The sequence below is a fragment of the Papaver somniferum genome, chromosome 3 (assembly GCF_003573695.1).
Source record: "Papaver somniferum cultivar HN1 chromosome 3, ASM357369v1, whole genome shotgun sequence".
In the NCBI taxonomy this organism is placed as follows: Eukaryota; Viridiplantae; Streptophyta; class Magnoliopsida; order Ranunculales; family Papaveraceae; genus Papaver; species Papaver somniferum.
In genome coordinates, this window is record NC_039360.1 from 76,872,018 (window position 1) to 76,879,230 (window position 7,213).

The following is a 7,213-nucleotide window of genomic DNA, read 5'->3' on the forward strand; positions in this document are numbered from 1 at the left end:
AAAAAAAAAAAAAAACGATGTATATATTCAGAAAAAATATCAGAAAAATACAATAAAAAAAAAAAATCAAGTATTTATCAATTCCATCCTCTCTTGTTCCAAAAATAAAAGAGAGTAGTCAATGTGAATAAGAGTCATGTAAAGAGTCATTTTGTTGTTTCATTGTAATAAGCAAGGAAGGTGTATGCCATTGATGTACAACGCGAGTAATTGTGAAATACCTCCAACTCATTCACAATTCTCGTAAAGTCCGGACAGCTAGCTAGATTTCGACCTCGGTTCTTAGCCTGAGAAACTATCTCTTGGTGATTAGTAGTCATAACATCCGATCTTTCTTTACACATGTGTAGATACACTTTACACTCTTATCACATATCTTTAGGGTTATCAGTGCTAGGATTGTGCCTTTGACAGCTAGATTGACATATTCCTCGGCTGTGAGCTTAAACTGTCATGCACATGTCACATTTCATGGAATCTGAGCTCATATTTTGTCTTAAGGTTTTGTAGGCACACCTCTGGTAAACCTTCACGAGACTTCACTCGTCCACTAGGGACACTTAGTGGTTTAAAAGGCTTAGTGCATACGCTAAATGCATTCGAGAGACCAGCGACAGTGGTATAGTTAGGATTTCCTTAGTTTTGTTTTACTTGAGGACAAGTAAAATTCAGGTTTGGGGGTATTTGATGAGTGCTAAAAAGTGCATATTTCTATATATTTTTCTTGGCATTTAACTCATCCTTTGTGCATTAATTCTACATTTTATCCCATATTCTGTATTTTCATTGTTTTCAAGAATAAATATTTTTATTAATTAATTTTGCATTTTTAGGTAATAAATAAAGTTAGATGAATTGCGGAGCGGAAAAGAGAAGAAAAGTAGTGAAAAGCCGGGAGGAATTACGCAAGGAAGCCGCGAAGAATGTTGTGCACAAGACCAAAAGGTTAGAACTGGGCTTGAAGAGGAAGAATTGTTCTTAAAGAAGATATGGGCTTGGCATATCCAAGGCCCAAAACCCTCACCCAGATCCATTTCCTATATCCATACCCGTTTCCCTTTCTAGCCGTCAGATTGGACACATCTAAATCTAATGGTCGCAACATCGCCAGTACATCAAAGTCTGAAGCTCCTGTCTAACACTACAGCACCTAACTCCATCTTGCGCCGTTAATTTCGTTACCCAAATTTCCCATCGACTTCTTCTTCTCTTTCCCCTCACCTCCGTCTGCAACTCCATCACCACCACGCCCTGCCACTGCCACAACCACCTTATCCACCTGCCATAGCCACCATCACCAGTCTACAACAACCCATCTCCTTTCCCATCATTTCCCTACCACTCTACCCACCTAATTCATCGATTTCCCCTCTTTTCTCTCTGAAACCCTAGATGAGAAAATCAATGAATTAGGTCGAGTTAGAAACGCAATTGGAAGGCATGGAGAGGAGCAGGAGAGTCAGAAGAAGAATGGGTCGACGTACAGAAGCCATTATCAAAGATTAGGTAAACTGAATTTCAATTTTCAGAAACCCTAATTTACTGGTAAAGTGTAATTGAGTATAAATAGATGCTTTGGGATGTTGTAATAGGTATGCCTGGATTAGCCAGTGTGTCCAGAACTGTGAGTTCTGTAAAAAATTCCATTTTATGCTCTGTTTTTATCCTTTGTTCTTCACTGTTTTGCTATCCATGTTTTTCCATGTTCTGTGTATTGTTCAGTTTCTCCATTTGATGTAATGTGCTGTTGCTATCCATGTTATGTTTCATGTCTCCTGTTATGTTATGTTTCTGTAATGTTTGTATCATGTTCTGTACTGTTTCTGTTATGTATGTTCTGAATCCCAAATGCTAGGACTAGATGAAATTATGAACCAGCTGAGATAGTCTTCATCATGTGCAGCTCATGTTCAGTGTTGCTAATCCCTTAGACTAGTTGTGCTTTAATCAGACAATTAGCACTTTGGTAATTATCTTAGCTGTGAGTAGAATATCCCTTAGGTTAATGGTGGATCCAACATCCTAGTGTTCTTTCATCACTCTTGTTTACTGTCTCCCTTCATTGCTGTTTTCTCAATAGTTCACTGTTAGTTTACTGTTATGTTTAGTGTTTAATGTTTAGTTCCTCAAATGTTAAGTTTGTTCACTGTTAGTGGTGGAAGTTTAGGTTAGAATTCATGTAAATTGAGCTGATTGAGAAATGGAGGAATTTAGTGTCCATTGTTACTTGTGATTGATTGTGCTGTTAAAAGACAGTCAATGCTAGGAGTAAAACAGTTGGACAAGCTTCTTCTCCTTCCATTCCATTTATGTATGCCCTGGAACATAGGCAGGATAGAACCTCCACCTAGCTCCATTAGGGACAAGGATTTAACAAAAAAAAAACAGCCACTGCCTAGCATCTTTCATGTTCTTCTTTGTTATCTATCTGTTTTTGTGGCTTCTTATCACTGTTTTTATAGCTGTTTTTATAACTGTTTTGTGCCCTGTTCTTCCTTTGCCTTTGGCCCTTGGCCATTGCCTTTGATTTATCACTGCTATGCCATTGTAAATTTGCATCCTTTTGCCCTGTGTTGCTTCCATGTATATACCATTGTCACTTTTTCTTTGTACATGTCATTGTAAATGCCATCCTTGGCCCTGTGTGACTTAGTGCCCTGTCTGCCTAGAGCCTGCTTTACCTTGTCTGCTGCTGCACTAAACAGTTAGCTTAGAACCAAAGGCTAAAAGCCCAGATTCATTACAAAGCCCAGTTCAGTCTTGGGTTAATCTAGAAGCCCATTGACACTCAAAGCCCAGTGAACTTCAAAGGCCAAGCCTAGTGCACTTCAAGACCAACTGAGCCCAAGCTCAGTTCACTTCATTGTCAAACAAGCCTATAATCCAAAGGTACCCTAAGCCCAAAGCCCAAAAGGCTTCATAGTTAACCAACAACAATTTAGGAGCCCAAAATAGCTAGAAAACTCCAAAACACTCCCAGTCTCTGTGGATCAACCCGTACTTGCACGAGCTACAACTGACGACCGTGCACTTGCGGTATTACTGTAGGCTCGTTTTTATTGCGCTTAATTTTCACACATCTCCGGGACCACCATCCAACTCATATGAAGAGTCTTATACAGGCATAAGACTCATGCGGAAGTCTCACCTAGGGATCAAACCTATTTCTCAGCGTCTCAAACACACTCACATGTCTATCCAAAAACGTGGATAAGCTCCCTTGAGCTCTGCATGCTCAACAAAGGAACCCAAAAGAAATAATATGGTCCCCACGTGACATATGCGACCATGGAGAGAGGGAGATCAACCTCAGCTTCTCTCACACTCTACACACGATTTCTGAGGCATTACATGTCTTTTCACGTGACTAATCCTAGTCATTCTCACAAATCAGAGAATATCTCTCTATCTTGGCCAACTCGGCTAAAGAGAATATTTCTTTCTCTCAACACATCATCACAAAGGCTGACTCAACTTCACACAAATGCGGGGATATCAACTAGGGTTTTGGTCTGGCGGTTTACGGTAAGACAGAGGATGCAAGCGTTATCCGGAATGATTGGGCATAAAGCGTCTGTAGGTGGCACGTGTGAGAAATACCCGACCTATTTCTCTCCGCAAAAGATAGTAAAGGCGGTGGAATAACGAGATAAACTTAGCTTAGTTTAACTCTCTATTTATTCCTAAAGAGACGGGAAAATTGCTCCACACGACAAACAATCCCTATCTTCACTGACCTGAGATTAGAGAATTCAGCTATAAATATGTTATCTATTTCTCCAAGCTAACAACACAATTTTCTGATAAACTCTCAGAGCAATTCTTATTCAAATCCTAGAATTATTTGATCTCTCTTAATCTGCTTCCCTCTCTAAGACCAGCCCTAATCTCTCCTGTGACTGAAGCAGCCTTTGAACGGCCACTGTGCGTGGTTTAGGCGAAGATTGTTCTTGCTCAACCTCCCGTAACTCACTTTCAGAAATCCTAGAATCCCACTTTAGCCTCTCATCAATTTTAGGTAACTAAACATAGTATCTCGATCCGTCTAGCGATGAAATTGTCTAGGTTTTGTGAGTCTGGATCTAAACAAACTTCTTTAATTTAGTTGATCATATGCCACAAGTATCATAGTATTTCGATCCGGATAGTGATGAAATTGACTAGGTTTTGTGAGTCTGACTCTAAACAAACTTTTCTTTATTATATGTGTTGTTATTTTCACCGCCATAAGCATGCCCGATGTTTCGCGACTAAAACCGGTGGTTATTCCCAGAGGTTGTGTCATTTCTACGATCGTGGTAGTTGAGCAATTACTGCAGAAAATTCTCGTTTGACATTACAACTAATGGATAAAATTATATTACAACAAAAATTATCAAATTGGAAAGACCAAAACATCAAGTATCAACTATTTTTGAAATGAAGATCTCTTTCTCATAAATGAACAAAGATGGCTAATACCATGTAGTTAACTGTTATCAAACACAACCTTAGAAGTAAGCATTAATTTTCTTGCAACCTAAGTAATTCTTAATGTTCTTAAGTTTAGGTTATGTCCTTAAATACAAAAGGTTTGTTTTTTTGGTTAGAAATTACTTGCGTTGGCGTTATTTTCATAGTTTGATGTGTATAAACAATTAAACATTAAGCAATTACCATTAGTAGATTCTCTCTGAAGATAACTTCAAACTGCTAGACTTGTGCACTCAAAGTTTCAACTATCTGAATTTAAACTCAAACGTGTATATCAAGTTTGATCAATGCTTGGAAAGAGCAAATAATTTTTCTCGCAGAAGAATTAGCTAATATTAGCAATTTGTATGAATGTGAAAGGTTTGCGTTAAAAAGTAAATGTGAAAAATATAGCAACTGTCCAAAAGCAGTTTTAGGACATTTTGTATTGTTAGGTTTATAAAGCTAAGACTAATTAAGGTTCGTGAACTCCAGTAGTTCAAGAACCTTTTTGTCTTCACTAGGTTCATAAACTCATATCATAGGTTCGCGAACTCAAAACAACGCCGAGTTCAGGAACTCAAACTTAGTGAGTATAAAATTGAGATTTCAAACAAATTTCTTTTATATGTTTGCGAGCCTATAATTTCAGACCTTACGAGAGAATATTTACTTGATTTTAGTTTCGGAAAAATGATAAGCATGATCTTGACATCGATCACTAGATTTTAGCCTAACAGCTAGTCTGTGACAGGGACCTTCTTTTCAATTCGATTATTTGCTAAAGTATTCGACTTTGCTATGATAAATAGATAGAAAGAAGAGAAAATAGTCTTAAATAAAAATCAGCCTTTGTTACTAACCATTGATAATTTTCTTCAAATGATGTCTTCGTGCGATATGTAATCATCATGAGTAACTTGGATGATCCTAAGATTTTATAACCTGATCTAATCTAGATCTAAGCTAACTTTAGTAGGCTATAAATAATTTAAAAAATTCTAACATCTAAATTTGACAACATACTTTACCATAATGCCTAGTGGTTCAATTGAGCATTCGCTCTAACAATATCCTCTTTTGTCAATTTTGGTGAAACAACTTTTGAAATACGTATGAAATTTTACAAATTTACTTTCAACACAAACACCATGATGCTTTCTTTAGTCTTCAACTTTCTTCTTCTATGGTTCTATGTGATTGAATATTCGACATTGATATATAACAAATTTTGACATTTTTTCCGCCTCAGAGTTTGTATTGATGACTTCATTTTGCACATAGTTGTTATACTAATGAGTAATATCAGTTATCACTTTTAAACACAATATATTTTCTAAAACATATGATGATACTACTTCTTATTTGTGATATATTATCACCCATAGTCTTTAGGGGTAATTTGCGTTACCTCCCCTGTAAAGATTGGTAATTTGCATTACCTCCCCTACAAAATTTAAATTAGCAAAACCTCCTCTTGTCAATAATTCCGTTTATTCCAAGTTAGCTGACTCAGCACTAACTTATACGTGGTTTTTATTTTTTTGGAGTAATTTGCGTTACCTCCCCTGTAAAGATTGGTAATTTTCATTACCTCCCCTGTAAAGATTAGTAATTTGCATTACCTCCCCTACAAAAAACCATGTGTAAGTTTGTGCTGAGTCAGCTAACTTGGAATAGACGAAATTATTGAGGAGAGGAGGTTTTGCTAATTTTATTTTTGTAGGGGAGGTAATGCAAATTATCAATCTTTACAGAGGAGGTAACGCAAATTACCTCTAGTCTTTACATGTCTATTTTGTTAGATAGGACGATGAATGCACATATTAATTAATACACTCCCTCTTAAGATAATGCTTTAAAAAAACATATATCATTAGTAGTAGATTATTAATACTTTTCACCCCTTTTATCACAAAGTTGACAAAGGTGATTGGAATTTGGTTCCTCATGAATTAAGCCATTGGGAGAAAGATTGAGACCAAAATGATGATTTCATCAAGTCTCGCAACTTACTTTCTTTCTTTCTTTCACCATAGAGAGATTAAGTGTAATTTTCCACTTAAATTCCATTACTACACTTCCCAAAGATATCTCAAGTAAGCGACATTCTCAAAAGAGAACAACATAGGCGATATTTTTGCTAGAAACAATTTCCTCGGATTTTATCAAATCTCACAAAAAGATGTAAGCAAGAGATCGATCCTCAAAATTATTAATCTTAAGTTGTTCAAGCAACAACATGAGAGTCATAGTCATAATTTTTGAAGATTATCATGAGATATGCCATGAAGAAAAAAATGGTTAAATAGACAATCCCATGAAAAACAATTCATAAAAGATTTATTCTTGAACATCAAGTATTGCAGTTATCATTAACAAATGATTTAACTATATAAATTTTGAAAAAGCGGGGGTATAACAACCACACCCAATAATTCGTTCGGCAATCTGTATGGACTAACTTCAATATAATTCTGAGAGCACCAGCTTATAAAGCGATCTCAATCAAGAAATATACCAAAGAGTTATATCTCAATTTCTCAATACAATCTGCAATCAAACTGATAGAAATCCGTGAGCCCAATTGATATGAGAAATAACTTGGACGGTAACGAAGACCAATGCAAAAGGGTCAATCAGTTACACTCCAACAAACAAGGTCGGATTTACCAATTGATTGAACTACGCACAACCTGTGATATTTCAATTATATAAACAAATATAATGTGGAAAAGAAATAACACAAACACCAGAAGTT